The sequence below is a fragment of the Marmota flaviventris genome, chromosome 2, assembly GCF_047511675.1.
Source record: "Marmota flaviventris isolate mMarFla1 chromosome 2, mMarFla1.hap1, whole genome shotgun sequence".
Classification (NCBI taxonomy): Eukaryota; Metazoa; Chordata; class Mammalia; order Rodentia; family Sciuridae; genus Marmota; species Marmota flaviventris.
Window position 1 is genome coordinate 197347436 of NC_092499.1, and position 16703 is coordinate 197364138.

A 16703-nucleotide genomic window follows, 5' to 3' on the forward strand; every position below is an offset into this window, starting at 1 on the left:
CGAGATCCCCAGGTTCCCTTCATTCCCGTTCACGCTGAAGCCCAAGTGGGCTAAGATCCTGCCGTTGGTAGCAAGCAGCGCGCAGGGAGGCCTGTGGGCTCTGGGGTTGGGACCAGGACGGTCCCAGCTGCCTGCTTCACAGAAAGAGACCCAGGAAGGGAACCGGGGTCTGATGGTGGGGATTCAGGACCCCAGAGCCCCTGGAGGCTGCCCTGCTGCGAGGCCCTTCCCAGCTGGCCTCCTTCCAGGGTCCTGCCTGCCCGCTCCCAGCAGGAGAGCTGGCCTGTCCCCGAGGGCTGAGAAGCCCCCCAGGTGGGGCCTGCTCTGGCTCCCTCCTTTCCCACCCCCAGAGCCTGCCTCAGGCCTGGCAGGGAGAAAAGGCTCCCAGCTCTGGGACAGGTGAGTGGGTGGAGTCTGTGGGCCTCACCTGACGGCCCGGGGCAGGGCCCAGCACAGGTGCGCACAACCAGGAACCCCGGTCGCAGAGGAAGTTCCAGGTCAGGAAGGTGGAGGGGGCTGTGGAGGAGAGGGCCTTCCTAAAGGAGACCTGGGCTTAAGGCGCAGCCCTGCCAACGGCCCGGAGCCCCCTGCTACGGCCACTGCCCGAGACTGAATCCCTGTTCCTCACAGTGGCCTGCAAGACCCGCAAGGTCTGTCCCTGGCCCCACCTCTCTGGTCACATCAGCGCTCTGACGGGCCTTGGCTCTCTGCCCCTCCACGCTTGCTGCAGCCACAGTACCTTTGCATTTGCCACCTCTTGGCCTGGAACCCTCCCTGCCTGGCCCCGAGCACAGCTGGTTGCTTGTAAGCCACAGGCTCACGGGGTCTTTCTCCGACCCCCGACGTTGGTTCTGCCCGTCCCTGTCTTATTCCATTCATAGTCTGGTACCCTCTGAAGTTACCTGTGCAATAACTTACAGGTGCTTATGGTCTTTCTTTCTCTCTCTCTCTAGAGAAGACGTCGACTCTGCGAAGCGGCCTGCGTGTCTCCCAGGAGTGGTCTCACTCTCTGGCACCTCAGATGCCCCCACAGGGGACAAAGCCCCTATGACTCTAATTGACAATGAAAATCACAAAGAAGGCGCTCGCTCGCTGAGAGCCAAGAGGCCAGTCTGTGGGGAAAGGGCTTCTCTGATACATTCCGTTCACTTTGCAGAGTGCCCCCCCCCCCAGGCACTCAGAGACACTCTCTCCCCCTTCCCGCCCCGGGGGAGGTAACCGCTTCTTAAGGAGGAAAGAATATCGACTCGACTTTCTCTCATTTCCACCTGGGAAGGGGATGTTGGACGTTTGTTGTGATCCTCAGCGGATCCTGGAGACCTGGGCTCTGGCAGGAATTTGCTACGTGACCTTGGGCAGTGCTCCTCCCCTCTCTGGGCCCTACTTTTCCATCCCTCAAATGAGAGGGTGGAAATGTCTGAGACTTGGGCTCTCTCAACGTGGTATTTAGGAGAACACGGCGTCACCAGGAGGAGGAGAAACCACACTGTCCCAAAGTGCCCCTGCCGTGGGTCTCGTCCAGGGCGTCCATTAACAGCCCTCTCACTGGTCTCTGCTCAGCCTCCCAGAGCTCTTTCCCACCCATTAGCTCCCTGCGGCTCGGGAATGGATGGAGGACCACCGGTCTTTGTCCTCACTTGGTCTGACTGAGAGGAAAGGGGCAGAAAGCAAAGCCTCCCCTGCCTCTGCAAACTTACTGGCTGCCATGTCCTCCCTTGATTCTGCCTCAGGGCCTTTGCACATGACACTCATTCAGCCTGGGACCCTCTTTCCCCAGACACCTCACTTCGGTAGCTCTTCTCTTGAACATCTCCCAGAGGCCTCCTCTGATCGCGCTCTGTTCCCCTACTGTTCGATTTTTCTCTGGGCATTGCTTTTTTATATTTTTTAGTTGTAGATGGGCACCGTGACTTTATTTTATTCATTTATTTATTTGTACGCGGTTCTCAGGGCCAAACCCAGTGCCTCTCGTGTGCTGGGCAAGCGCTGCCACTGAGCCACACCCAGCCCCCATGGCATTTTCTGGAGGCTTGACAGTGGACAGTCTCTTGTTGACGGTCTGTCTCTGGAATCCAGTTCCATGAGCCGAGGGCTCTGCTCGGTCTTCTTCATCGCTGTGTCCACGGTCCCCAGCAGGTGCCTGGAACAGGGTCCAACTCAATAATTTCGGAACCAAATTTGTCTCTCAGAGATGCAGAGGTGAAAGTGACCTTAAAAGATGGATTTCACTGTCCCCAGGCCCAGTCTGGTGGCACCCCGGTGGGCCTCTCTTCTGTGAGGGTCTCAACAGAGATGGAGATTCTGAGAAACAAGCCGGGTTCCGTCTTAGCTTCACGATAACAGTGGTGGAAGGAGTGGTGTTGTCAGCAGTTTTGGGGATGGAGCACCCAGGGGTGCCCTACCACTGAGCCACACCCCAGCCTTTTGTATTTTTTATTTCGAGACAGGGTTTTTCTAAGTTGCTGAGGCTGGCCTTAAACTTGCAATCCTCCTGCCTCAGCCTCCCAAGTCATTGGGCCCCTGTGCCCAGAATAAAATGGTCTTCATTGTGGCTGAGGCCTCTGCACTTTCCTTTCTAGCCCTTTCTCACCTTCTTAAGGGGTGGGTGAGACAGAAAAAAAGAAAAAAAAAAAAGGCAGGATGTTGCAGATGAGTAATATGAACAAACGCTAAAAAAGAGAGAGGGGTCCCTGGGCCCAGGAGCAGGGGTTCCCAGCTGTCTCACTTCTCCATAGCATAGGTCAGTAACGGGCGTGGCCACTCCTCAGGGACAGCCAGGAGGCCATTTACAGCCGAGGAGCCTGGGGTGCTGACAGGAGGCCAGGGCGGGGATCCAGGTCACAGGCCAGGTCAAACCCAGGGGGACAGGTTCAGCCACACCACCCACTCTCGAGGCCCCGAAACCCCTCCAGGAGTGAGATCCCCTGTAGCTGAGGCGAGGAGCAAGGCCTCCGGGGCCAGACGCCTGTCTTGGAAACTGTGCTACGTGACCTCGTGTGAGCACGTCACTGCTCTGTGCCTGGTCTCAGCTGGAAAGTGGGGTGAAGGTGACGGTGACAATGATGGTGTCTGTGTTCACGAAGATTCACCCAAGGTGCTGAGGATGGAGACCAGCCCAGGCTGGTGGTTTCTGGTATCATCCTGTGGCACACACGCTTCGAGTCCCTCACACAGGCACCCCAGGCCCAATTCCGGTGGGCTTCCTGGAGGAAGAGGAAGGGCCAGCCGCAGCTGAGTGGCAGACCTGGGGCCAGGCTTAGATGTCCTCCCTGCAGGAAGTCTCCCGCGTAGCGGGCGTGGCCACCCCAGCTTTTACGGCCCTCCCCCTCCACACTCAAGCTGGCTCCCCACCAGGTCATGTGCCTATCCCCTCCGTCCCTCTGTGTGTGACTCAGCCTGGCAGCTGGACCGAGGGTGGGAGGAGAGCATTGCCAGGGGCCGCTCGGAGCAGCTGCCTGACTGCAAAGGTCGGGGTATTGGGTTTCCCTGTTGTCCCCTCTCCCTGGGAGACGGGCACGGGACTCCAGCTCGGGAACCACCGGTCACCTGCTCCAAATCAGGGCTCGGCTGTAAGGCGTCTTCTCATGGAGTGCTTCCCGCCACCGAGGGCTGAGGGCAGCCAGTGCTATTTTGGTCATTGCTATGGAGTGAGGCTCACTGAGGCCCAGCGTCCTGCTTGATGTCCCTCAGCTGGTGGGGCTGGGACCCAACCGCGGTTTGCAGAGTTCAAGCCAGCAGCCCGCCCACCCGGACACAGGCCCCGGCACCCGGTGCAAGCGCGTGTGCACATGGTGTGCCAGGCAGGGGACCCGGCGGTCCCCGTGGTCTGATTCACATGTGCCCATCACAAGCACAAGCTAGGCCGTTCACATCTGTGTACTGTTGTGATTTACATTTTCCATTTATTTTTAAAAAGGGTTTTAAAAATGATTGTATTTAAAATAATGATTTTGAAGGAGAATTATAACTTTGGGGCTTGTCTTTTCTGGAATTGGGATAATCTCTGAAAAATAAATAGCTCATCACTTACCACATTTCCAGGAGCTCCCCGTCCACTGCTCGTTACATATTCCTAGGTGTTCCAGAAGGTAGGAAGGAAACAGGGTCTGTCCACGGATCAGGAGATCAAGCCCAAGATCAAGCGGATCTTCTGATCCGCTCTGTTTCCTTGACAGTGGTGGCCAGGCCATCTCTGTGACCCACATGGGTGTAGGAACCCCTTGAGGTCGCGATCGCCACACCGACCCTCAGGTACCTGGAGACAAGCCGCGGACAAGCCCTGCTCCTTCTCTACTGCCTCAGAGACAAACTCTGCCTGAGATCCGCGTGGGGAACGGTTCTTAAACCAGCAAAGTCGGGCTCCCACCCCGGGAGGACCCCTGGGGCAGTTGGGGTCGTCTGCAGACTCCAGGCGGCTCAGGCTCTGGGCTTGGTAGGTTGCCGAGGCAGGGTTCGCCCCAGTGAGTGAAGTGACGGGGGAGGTCATCTCTGGGCCGCTCTGTTCTGTTTTAATCTTTGTTGTTGTTGTTGCACCTGACAGCAGACGCCTGTCAATTCCTCGCACACAAACGGGGCGCCACAGGGCTGGGGTTGAGCTCCGGGGCAGAGCGCTCGCCCACCGCGCGTGAGGCACCGGTTCGATCCTTGGCACCGCATGTTATTGTGTCCACCTACAACTAAGAATAAATATCAGCAAACAAGACGAAACAGACGGAGCACGACATTTCAATTCTCTGGTTGTACCCGGTGTAGAGAGGCACCATCCGTGCAGTCCTCAAACGTGTATCACCATCTCTCCTACCCCGTACCCCTCCCCACCTCCCCTTTGCCCAATCCAAGTTCTCCCCCCATCATAGATCAGCAGCATCCACTAATCAGAGAAGACATTCAGCCTTCAGTTTGGGGGGGGATTGGCTTACTTCACTTAGCATAATCTTCTCCAACTCCATCCATTTTATTCTCTTTTAATGCCACAGTTTTATTCTCTTTTAATGCTGAGTAAAATTCCATTGTGTATACACGCCACAGTTTCTTATCCTTCATGGATTGATGGGCATCTAGGTCGGTTCCACAGTTTAGTTATTGTGAACTCAGGTGCTATAAACATTGGTGTGGCTGCGTCACCATAGTATGCTGATTTTAAGTCCTTAAAGTGGGACAGCGGGGTCAAACGGTGGTTCCATTCCCAGTTTTCTGAGGAATCTCCACACTGCTTTCCAAAGTGGTGGCACTGATTTGCAGTCCCACCAGCCGTGTAGGAGTGTGCCTGGTCCCCACCTCCTGTCCAACACTTATTATTGCTTGTATTCTTGAAGATTGTCATTCTGACTGGGTGAGATGAAATCTTCGTTTTGATTTGCATTTCTCTGATTACTAAAGATGTTGAGCACTTTTTCATATATCTTTGATTGCATGCGTATCTTCTCCTGAGAAGTGTCTGTTCAGTCCCTTAGCCTGTTCACACACTGTTTTGTTTTTTTTCTGGAGTTAAGATTTCTGAGTCCTTCATATATCCTGAAGATGAGTGCTCTACCTGATATGAGTGTGGTGAAAATTTGCTCCCATTCTGTAGGCTCTCTCTTCACCTCATGATTTTTTTTTTTTTTCTGAGAAGAACCTTTTTAGTGTGAATCCACCCCATTTATTGATTCTTGATTTTATTTCTTGCTCTGTGGGAGTCTTGTTAAGGAAGTTGGGGCCTAACCCAACATGAAGGAGATTTCTTTTGGCAGAGACTTCTTTAGGGCTCCTGGGAATCATGGCCATTAACTCTCCATCCAAGGGTGACTCAGCTGCCCACGAGGGCCAGTTAGGTAGGGTCTGTGGACTGTTAGATCTACGCAGACTTTTTAGCTATTTTTTTTTCTTTTTTAGAAAAGGTGCATACTCGTAAAGCACATTTGGGCTGAAATCACACCCACAGTCTCTGAGTTTGGAGCCTATCATGTCCTCAAAATGCCTTTTCAATGTATTGGCCGATGGATGACCCCACACTGCCTGGCGAGGTCTTAGGGTCCTTCCTCTCCTAATGGTCAGAGGCCTGAGGGAACAGGTCTCCTACTTTACAGATGAGAAAACTGGATTCCAAGTGGCGAATGGGCGGCTTTCAGTATTTAATACTTAAAGTTCATACTGAAGTCAGTGTCCAATGATGGGGGATTCAACCTAAATGCCAAGGTCCAGCTACTTGAGCAAGAAAGGGACGAGGATATAACAGAGAGCTGGTGTCAGCCAGCCTGCACCCTGTGACACATGAGCTGGTCATGGTGCTAATGTGGTCCACAGGACCAAGGGAAGGTCACGGAGGGGAAGAGGCTGAGAAGGACCTTGGCCCTGGTCTCCTTCACCTGAAGCAGGATCTAGACCAAGGTCAGCAAATGCCTCCTTTTCCAAAGGGCCCGAGAGCTGATATCTCAGGGCTTGCAGGCCCCACCGTCTCGTGGCAACTGCTCCACTGAGCCCCTGGAGCACAAAGCAGCCACCCACAGTGGGCAAACCAAGGGCCGTGTGCCAATAAAACTTTATTTATGGATGCCGAGATCTGAATTTCATATCACGTTCCTGGGACACAAAACAGTCTTCTTTTGAATTTTTCCTCCAGCCACTTAAAAATGTAGAACGGTTCTTAGCTCACAAGCTGCTCAGACACCGGCAGCGGCTGGACTGGGCAGGTGGCTGGAGTTGGCGACCCCTGATTTAGAAGGCGCAGGGGAGGGGTGAGGCAGGGGAGGAGGGTGCTGGGGCAGGGGGTGGGCAGGTGCAGGGTGGGGTGAGCCCCAGCTCTGCCCGCGGGCCCTGCAGACACGACCTTGACACCAGCACCCCGGCGCACCCCAAACCCACGCAGCAGAGCTCTGGGTCCTTAAAGTGAGCCGTTTTTTCAGATAGGCCCCGTCTGGCAGAGTTCTCAGAAGAGCAGTCGACAGCTCACTGGAAACCCCCAGCCCAGCCAGCCCGGGCCCTTGTCCTTCTGACTTCTGCCCCAAAGGTCACTGGTGACTTCCTCGCTGCCAAACTGTAACGGCTCCTCTGGGCCCTGTCAGGGGCGGCCAGGGGGCTTTTGGAGCTGCTCACCACCTCGGCTTCTGGGAACTCCATCTTGTCAGGGCTCCTGGGAAGCCACTCCTCAGGCGTCCCCCGCCCACCGGCCTGCTGGGCAGCTCCTCCTGGGCCTGGCCCCCCTCCAGCAGGGGACAGAAAGCTACCTAGGGCCAGGGAGGCGCGGCCAGCAGGACCGTGGTGCAGTGTGTTCTTGAGACCCAGCGCACTTTGGTGGCTAGAGTTTTGACAACAGATTTGACATTTCAGGACTTAACACTTGACATAGATGTGGGTCCTCACTCCCCTGGTAGTGGCTACTCTTATTATTTTTTTCAGGTGAGGAACAGAGGCACAGAGAAGTGGAGTGACTTGTGTGAGGTCACGCAGCTGGACAGTGGCAGTCGTCAGGTGAGCCCGGGGCATGTGGCTCCGGGAGTGTGTCCAGGACGTCCCCCCTCCAGTCCCATTGGCCATGACATAGCCTTCTCCCTGCTTACCCAGGTCACTCCTCTCCCATTTCTCACGTGGACGATGTGTTCCTGTCCTCGCGGGATCCAGTGACAGAAATCCTGACTCTTGGGGCTGATTTTACCAACATTTAGAATGTGTAGACCCTGAACCCAGCCATTTCTTTGTGGGTTACTGTCCCAGAGAAACACGGTGCCCGAGGAGAGGAGCATAAATACAGGACACTGTCCAGGATGAGAACTGGGGAGCAACCTGAGTGTCCACCCACGGGGGACACATGACAGAGTGTCCTGGGGGCCAGGTTCCAGGAGGAACAAGGGCTGCACCTGCCGACATAGAAAGAGCTGAGCTCTATTTGTGGACATGAAAGAAGCAAATTGCAGAAAAATGTGCTTTGGGCCCAGATTTATTTTTTAGGGGAGACGAATCCCAAACTGGCGCATGTTGGAAACACACTCTGTCACTGAGCCGCGTCTCATCCCCACCCCCTCCATGTATCTGAGGTGTGAAGGAGACTTAATAACAGCAAGACCCTGGTTCAGCTACGTGGAGACAAAACAGCCCGACTCTTTGGTTGGTTGGTGATCGCTTACAAAAGCTAATCCCGGGACCCAGGTATCCCACTCTTAAGAATTTGCTCAAGAAAAAATGAAGACTTGTCCACTGATGTTCGCAAGTAGCTTCACTCATGACAGCCTCCAGGAGGAGACACCTACCCGATCCTCCCAAGTTCGGGGAGGCCCGGGGGTTCAGCGCACTGTGGAGCACTACTCAGCAATAAAAAGGGACAGGCGGCGGGAGCCTGGATGACTCTGAGCGCATTATTAATGCCGAGTGAAAGAAACCAGACTCCGAGGAGTACACATGGGCCATGTGACTCCAATTAGGGCGCAGGCAAAACTAATTCATGGCGACGGACATCAGAGGGGGGGTCGCCGTGGGTGGGGGCTGGGCATCACTGGGAGGGGACCCAAGGGGAATTTCTGAGGCGATGGAAATGTTCTCGGTCTCCATTGGAGGGCGGCACACACGGGCGTGACCTTTTGTCAAATCCATCAACCCCCTGCTTCAGGTCTGTGCGCGTCGCTGTGAGTAAAAGTCCCCTAATCATAAAACCCGGCATGTTCCGTGCGCGTCTGTGGAGGCTGGGAATGCAGGTGATTTTCATTTTCTCCTTGGGCTCCTCTGGGGTTTCCGGGACTGGCCATGCGCACACACAGGGCTTTGGAGAGAGCAGGACAGAAGTTTTAAGAGTCACATGGCCTGCACACTTACAGACCAGAACTCGCACCTCCTGTCGATCTTTATTTGTCTTCTGAGGAGGTTTTTCTTTCTTTCTTTTTCTTTTTTTAAGAAGGAGAGGAAGGGGGAGGCCGCGAGTGGAGGCTACCGGTGCTCCCCCGCAGGCCGGCTCCTCCGCGAAGTCCCCCTGGGTTTTCCTCCCACCCGGGCCCTGCGCGCTCTGCGGGGCTCCTGGCCGCGGGCTGGGCAGGTCCCTCTCCGTCACTGTCACCACTAAACCGTCCCGGGCTGATGGGGGGCTACGGGGGAACCGAGAGGGCGACCTCGCAGCCCCGGGTGGGAGGCCCTGCGTGGAGTCCCGCGGCCTCTGCCCCGGGAAGGCCGGGGCGGCCGTCCCCGGGGGAGGTGGCTGCGACCTGCGGCGGACCCCAGCGCCCCGGGGCCGGGGACCCAGCTTCGCCCCCGCCACTCGCATTGTTTCCGGCTCTGGCGACACAATAGAGTCTCGCTGCGGCCCAGGAAGCGTCTGCAAAGTGCCACCCGGAGGCCGCGCGGCTCGGAGGCTGCATCGGGGACGCAGCGGGGGCGCGGGGAGCCGCGGACTCCAGGGGCCACGCGGCGGGAGCTGGGCACGCGGGACGCCCGCGGCCGGAGGCTGGGCGGGGACCTCAGGGACAGAGCCACGCCGACGCCCCCGGAGGGGACCGCAGGGACAGGGTGCTGTGGGGTCCTGGCGCTTCTCCGCGGCCCCACTGGTAGCACCCCGAGCCCTAGCGGGCGCCCTGTTTCCTCCTCGCTCTGTGACCGCGGGCAACTTTCTTCACCTCTCTGGTCTCGGTTTCCTTTTCTACGAAATGGAAAGAATGACGGGCCAACCTGGCAGGGGGGCTGGGAGGAGTCGGCGACTTCACAGGCAGGGCTCGGTGTCCCCTGGAAGACGCCCCGCAGGGCCGTTTTCTGTCACCAGGGCCGCCCCCCGCCCCACAGCCCTTTAAAAACCCAGTCGGGCTGGGGCTCAGCGGTAGAGCGCCTGCCTGGCGGGTGCGGCCCTGGGCGCGATTCTCAGCGCCGCATAAAAATAAATAAATAAATGAAATAAAGGTCCATCAACATCTAAAAATATATATATTAAAAAAAAAAAAAAAAAACTCGAGTCACCAGGGCTGCGGCACCCGAGAGGCTCAAGAGGCTGAGGCAGGAGGATCGCAAGTCCAAAGCCAGCCTCAGCAACTTAGTAAGGCCCTGGGCAACTCAGCGAAACCCTGTCTCTAAATAAAAAAATACCCCAAAAAAAGGGCTGAGGATGTGGCTCAGTGGTGAGGGCCCTGGCTTCAATGCCGGTGCACAAACAAACAAACAAACAAAAAACCAAGTCTGATAGTGCTTTGCCCTTCAATCCCTATCAGCTGCACTTTGGATACAACCAGACAGTTCCGAGGAGGACCCTGCGCCCTCCCCACAGGCCCTTCCGACTTCCCCCTCCTCTGCTCTTCTTTCACTGCTACCTCCTCCCTGGCTCCTTGCTGCTCCTGGAAAATCACAGATTCAGCCCAACCCCAGGGCCTTTGCACTTGCCATTTCCTCTGGCTGGAAAGCTCTTCTTTCCTCTTCAGAGCTGAGAATTTGAATCTCAAAAAATTCTCTTCAGTATTGAAATCACAGCTGAATTATCCCTTCTCCGTGGCACCTCCCCAGTCCCCCCACCCCGGGCCGTGGCATGGGCCTCCTGCATGGTTGTGTGTTTGCTATGGAAGCTTCACAGGGTTGGAACTTGGCCTTACTCCATTCACCCGTGAAGGCAGGTAGGGACAAGTTCTTCCGGGGAGTTAGGCAGGTATTGGTTCAAGTTCCGAGATGTTTTTGAGGTGCTTGTAGGATTGCTCAAGAGGATGTCAGCTAAGTACCTCCCAGGGGTCTGGAGGGATGCTGAGGAGTTCCAGCCAGGAGGCGTGCTTCTGCCTAGTTCACCCTATGCGGGATGCATCCCACAAGATGGCTTTGCCACTAAGAAATGATGACCACACCCAGTGTGGCTTCATCAATGCCTTGAAGTAGAGCAGTCCTAGGGTTGGCTGATCAATTCAGCAACTCACCAGCAAGTGTCAAACATCTAGGTTCTTTCCATCTTTTCTTGTGATGGCACAGTCTCTCTCATGGACCCAAGATGGCTGCCACATCTCCAGACACTGTGCTCTTACAGCAGCATCCACAGGTCAGAACACAAGAGGTCAATTTCTTTCCCTCTATTCTGTTTCAAGAGGGAAGAAAATTTTCCCTGAAGCTTTCCGTAGACTTCCATCAAATCTTACGGTTAGAAATGTCCTTGATTGGCGAAGACCTTAAGATTTGCCCACTGGGGAGTAGGAAGGGGTTCCTTCTCTCCAGTTTGACCTCACACGGGTCAAACCTGGGCTTTCCACAGGGCGAGGGGGAACTGTGCTTTGGTGACCAGTGGTGTCTTCTGTGGGTGTAGACGATAAAGCCTGAGTGTGCTTCTGCTGTTGGGGAGGTACCAGGAAGTGGCAGGGCCAGGAAACGGGGGGGGGGCACCTCGTCTTGCTGCGCGCCTGCTGTAGGGGAAGGCCGTCACTGAGCCAAGCGCTGCCCAGTGCTGGAGCGAGATAGGGTGGCAGAGCGGCCGCTGGACAGGGAGTCCAGGTCCAGACCAGGACCTCGATCCGAGCAGCCGCGGTGGAAGGAGGGTCTCCCTGGAGCCCGCGCCTGCATCCCCTGTGGCTGCCCGACTCCGCGCCCCCAGTGTCATCTGGATTCTGAGAACCGCTTCCTCGCTGGTCCCGCATACCGAGGGGGCCACCGAGGTGCCCCACGAGGGAGCAGCTCGGCACAGCTGCCCTCCGGGAGGCAGAGTGTGCGGGTTGGAATGGAGACGGGGAGGAGCCTCTCTGGGCCTTAGCTTTGCCTCTCAGCATCTGTTCCTCTTCTTCTCCCTCTTTTTTTGTGGTGCTGGGGACTGAGCCCAGGGCTCCGAACATGCCAGGCAGATACTCTACCAACCAAGCTACATCCCAGCCCCCCTAGTGCTGAGGCCCCAGTTCACCTTTGGGGACCTGTACCCACCCTCAGTCCATAAGGTTCCAGTGGGACTCACCCTTCCTTGCTAGCAGGAGACACCCGGATCAGGCCTGGTCATTCAGTCGGTGATTGAGCATGTTCCAGTCCTGGCCCCTCCGATTCAGCCTTCCAAGACAGACCCTGGAGAAAGAGTCAGTCCCTTTGAGCACCTGGATCCATCTGTGCCTGAAGCTAAATAGACATTTTACTTAGATGCACCAATACATTTCCTGTTTTGCCTGAACTTGAGTTGGGTTTCTGCCATTGCATCTTAAGGATCCTTGACAATATGGAAAAGCAAGTTGAGGGATGAGTTCTGAATGTGGAAATTAGAGAGTTAAGGTTGACCTAAGAGGTGTCTTCCTGGGAGGAGAGTGGAGCTTCTTAAGATGAGGCAAAGGTCAGCCCCATGGTGCACACCTGTAATCCCAGCTACTCCAGAGGCTGAGGCAGGAGGATCACCACAAGTTTGAGGCCAGCCTAGGCAACGTAGGGAGACCCTGTTCCAAAGCAAAGGGGAGGGGGGCTAAGAACGTAGCTCAGGAACACAGCACTGGCCCAGCATGCCGAGGCTCTGGTTCAACCCTCAGTGCCCAGGGGACGGGGAGTTAGGCAGGATGGGAAACAAACACTGCATCATTATTCAACAGATGCTCCTTGAGGATCGTTGATCCATTTTCTGGTGCTATAATAGAATACCCGAGGCTGGGTACTTCATAAAGAACAGAAAGTTCTTGGGCTCAAGAAGGCAGAAGCTTGCTTTGATGACAGATCTACTCAGGACACCTGGCTCACTCCTGTGGTGACAACCTGAACCACTGGGAAGCACAGAGCCCTGCCTCCCAACACTGACACCGAGGACCAAGGTCCAGCACGTGAACTTGGGGACACAGCCAGACCTCACCAAGGACCACGCGGCGGAGCTCTGGCACCTTCTCACGGTTCCGGAATCGGCTCTGTCCACGGGACCAGGCTGGGGGCGTCGAGCAGTCGCCCACGTGGAAACGACGTCACGCTGCACAAAGAAAGCCACCAACTGATTGAAAGGAGCAGCGTGGGAACTTCCGCGGGACTGCGGGAGCGGCGTCCAGGTGCAGCGTGGTCAGCAGAGGGTCCATCGGATTTGCAAATCCGAGTGCAGAGCTTCGGAGCTGGCCTTTGAGATCAGATTTGCGGCAGGTCCTGGAAGAAGGGGAGGTGCTGGGGGGTACCGCGGCCCCTCACCCTCTTCCCCCTGTTGAGTCGGGTCCGACGCCCAGGGAGGGAGTCCTGGCCAGCCCTGGACAGCTCCCGAGGTCGCTGCTGGAATCCAGGCGCCCAGGCCTGGCGGGTCTGCAGTCGGAGGCAGACACTCGCCTGCATTTTAAGCAGAGCTCCACAAGAGCCTGACTCAGGCCCAGTGGAGCGGGACAAATGAAAACTCGGGAGGGAAAGACGGATTAGTCACCGGAACAGTTCGCCTTTGAGAATGGAGCCCCCACGGTTGCCCTCCTTCCTCAGCAAGAAGCGGATGCCACCAGGGACGTGGGATAAAGCCTGGCTGGCGGGGGCTGCCACCGCGGGGGGAGGGGGCGCTCAGTGGGGCCGAGCCTGGACTCCGCTGGTGCCCTGGTTCTGTTGCGCAGGTTGTCTACTGCTGACCCCCGCGGAGGTGTGAGGCTGTGTGTGGGCCCCTCTGCGTTTTCCTGTCTTAGTACATAAGACAGGAAACAAGGCATGAATACTACACAGACTTGAAGAGAAGACACCTCTTTCTCAGCTCAGAGATCAGCAAACTACAACCCGGGGCCACTGTTTTTATAAAGTTTTATTGGAACGTGGCCACGCCCACTCATTTACAGATTGCCCGCGGCTGTGTCAACAGTGCCACCGCAGCCTGGGCTGCACAGAAACTGTGTGATCCATAAAGTCAAAATACGCACCATCCGCCCCTGTTGGGCTCTGGTCAAGCATATGACAAGGGTCAGCCACTGGGCGCGACAGAACTCGTCCTCGTAGTCCTGTTGACAGGGAAGGGCACGCTCAGAATCTCAAGGACGGTCAGGAGCCAGCCTCAGGGGCCAGGCCACCAGAGCCACAGCCGGAGCCTTCCGAGGGATGGCGCCAGACGAGACCCAGTGACAGCCACCCTGGCCCCCCGCAGGTGTGTGCCCTCGGGCTCCTGAACACCGGGGCCTCTGAGGTCGCAGCCCCTGGCTGTGGCCTCCTACCTGCTACAGATGCACAGGGACACTGTGGAGGGCTCACGATGGCCTCGCTCCAGAGCTCTGGGGCAACAGTGCCCAGCGGAGGCGGGCAGGAGGGGAACACGGCCTTGTTTGCTTGTTCTGGTTCAAGTTCACATTGGCCATGGTGACGGTGGACCCAAGGCCCACACCCAACGGAGGGGTCACTGCCGCACAAGGGCCGGGGGCACGGCCTGGCCTGCCATCTGCTCCCCAGGCAGCATTCAGACCGGTGGCCTCTGCCACCATGAAGCCACTCAGGGGTCACCGTCCCAAGCAGCTCGGAGGGAAAGGAGGAGGAGGAGCCGCGAGGAGGCTGCAGGGCCAGCGCCCAGGAACCAGCCTCCCCCGCGGGTGCCCAGGGCCAGCTCCCGGGCCCCTTCACCTGCGGAGGAGGCCGGAGGTGGGCCCCCAGTTGCCCAGGACCAGAAGGAAGCCCCCGGGGCAGCGCCGTGGCTGAGGGGGTTGTGCACCCCCGACACAGCCGAGTCCCACCGGCCAGAGCAGCGACGGCGACCTCGCCAAGGCCGGGCTGAGGGGGAAGAAGCAGGAGCTCGGGGGCCTTGGGTGTAAAAACGGAGAAACACATAAAAAGCAGAACGTCTCCGTCTTCATGTGCTTTTCACCACGACTATTTGGATACACGTAGATCCAAACAAATGTATGGCAGATGGAGGAGAGAACACTCTGGAAATATCCCCGCGTGGGTGTCTGTGGGGAGAAGGGAGCAGAGGAGTGGGGCGGGCCAGGGAGGCAGGAGTAAGAGGGGAAGGAGGGAGAAGCCACAGGCCAGGGGCCATGCTGCCTGCCAGCCCAGCAGGGTGGCCCTCTGCCTGGTGCATCTGCTGTCCACGTCGAGAGGGGGAAGCCGCACAGCCAAGCCAAGCAGCCGGGCACGGAGCTCACTCCTGTAGTCCCAGCGGCTCCAGAGGCTGAGGCAGGAGCATCCCAGGTTTGAGGCCAGACTCAGAAATTTAGTGAGGCCCTAAGCCACTTAGGGAAGCTCTGTCTCAACATGAAAAATAACAGGGGCTGGGGATGTGGCTTAGCAGTCGAGCAGCCCTGGGTTCAATTCCCAGCACTGCACAAACGGCACCAGCAAGAAAAAAGTGTATAAGGAAAACAGATCCTACAATTCCATTCCCTAACGTGAGTGCTCTTGCTATTCACACACACACACACACACACACGTACACACACGTACACACGTATGTACACACATTGACAGTATTGGGATCACAGTCTACAGGTAATGTGTCTATTGGGAGTTTTCATTTTAATAATTTAGTACCTATGATTTATATTCTACTCCTTCCCTCCTCATTTCCCCCGTTGATCGTGAGCATTTTTCCTATTTCATGAAGTAGTCTTTGGGCAGACTTTCCAATGGCTAAATAACTTTCCACATTGCAGACACGCCATGCAGGATTCCAGTATTTAATACTAGTGAGAACACAGGGCTATTATAATGATGCTGCAGTGAACATCTTTGTGCATTAAAGTTTGCCAGACGGAGTGATTATTTCTGTAGTTTAGATTACCAGAATGAAAACAGGCAGGGGACATGAATGTAGGTGTGTATATATGCATGTACATATGTATTTATTTTTAAATGATTTTTTAGATGTTGATGGAGCTTTATTTTATTCATTTATTTATATGTGGTGCTGAGAATCGAACTCAGTGCCTCACACACGCTAGGCAAGTGCTTTACCTCTGAGTCACAACCCCAGCCCTTGTATATATTTATTTTTAAGGCTTTGGATGCATGTTTAAATTGGGAAACAGAATATAGACAAAAGTGCTTAAACATAAAACATAACACAAAAATTCCCATGACACACCATGCAGGTGAAGAAATAGAACATTGCCCAGGGTACAGCTGTGTACACACTTGTGATCCTGGTGACTCAGGAGGCTGAAGCAGGAGGATTGCAAGTTTGAGGCCAGCCTCAGCATCTTAGCCAGACCCTGCCTCAAAAAATGAAAATAAAATAAAACAAAAAATTAAAAGAACTGGGGAAACAGCTCAGTGGTAAAACACCCCTGGGGGTCTTCCCCAGCACTAAAAATCAAAGGAAGAAAGTTGCCAGACAGCAGACCCCTCAGGCCCCTGAGTCTCGAGGCCGGTGCTCCCCTCCTTTCCTGATAGGTCTGCTACCCCCTGCGCACTCTGGGCGCTGTGGTGTAACAGGGCTTTGAGCTCTGTGTAAATGGACTCATCCACAAAGTGCCCTTTCCTGCTGGCTTCTCAGCTCAGCGCTGATTCTGAAGTCCCCACCCCCCGCCGCTGCGTGGAGCTGGGGGAGGCTTCCCGTCCATGTCCTCTGTTTTCTCCGAATCCAGTCCGCATCAGGCTCACACTTCTGAGGACCTAACCCCGGTGGTGGGCAGGGAGCCCTGTTCCCGTGTTTTTGAGCATGTTGGGGTCTGTGAGGTCTTGTTGTGACCCCAGCGTCCCGTGGAGACCTGGCAGACAGACCTGGCTCCTAATGTCCTCATCTGCCCCAGGAGGAAGCTGAGGCTCTGAGGGAGGGGACCGTGAGGGTGGCCCTCTGCCCGTTTCCACCACGAGAGGAAACACGAGTGTCCGCTGCTCCGTCCGGTTATCCTAAAGTGACCAGGGAGCTCTGTGAGCAGCTGGGAGGGACCGTC

At 56.0% G+C, this 16703-nt stretch overlaps 1 long non-coding RNA gene across 1 annotated transcript; it reads right to left on the reverse strand.

Annotated features, from left to right (window-relative positions):
- Positions 1 to 7897: 7897 nt before the first annotated feature.
- On the reverse strand, positions 7898 to 16687 carry LOC114101369 (uncharacterized). The gene is made up of 5 exons (XR_011706806.1): positions 12728 to 16687; positions 12244 to 12323; positions 11861 to 11964; positions 10845 to 11321; positions 7898 to 8731 (listed from the first exon to the last, which is right to left on the reverse strand). It is a non-coding gene; the product is annotated as an uncharacterized lncRNA (long non-coding RNA).
- Positions 16688 to 16703: the final 16 nt, after the last annotated feature.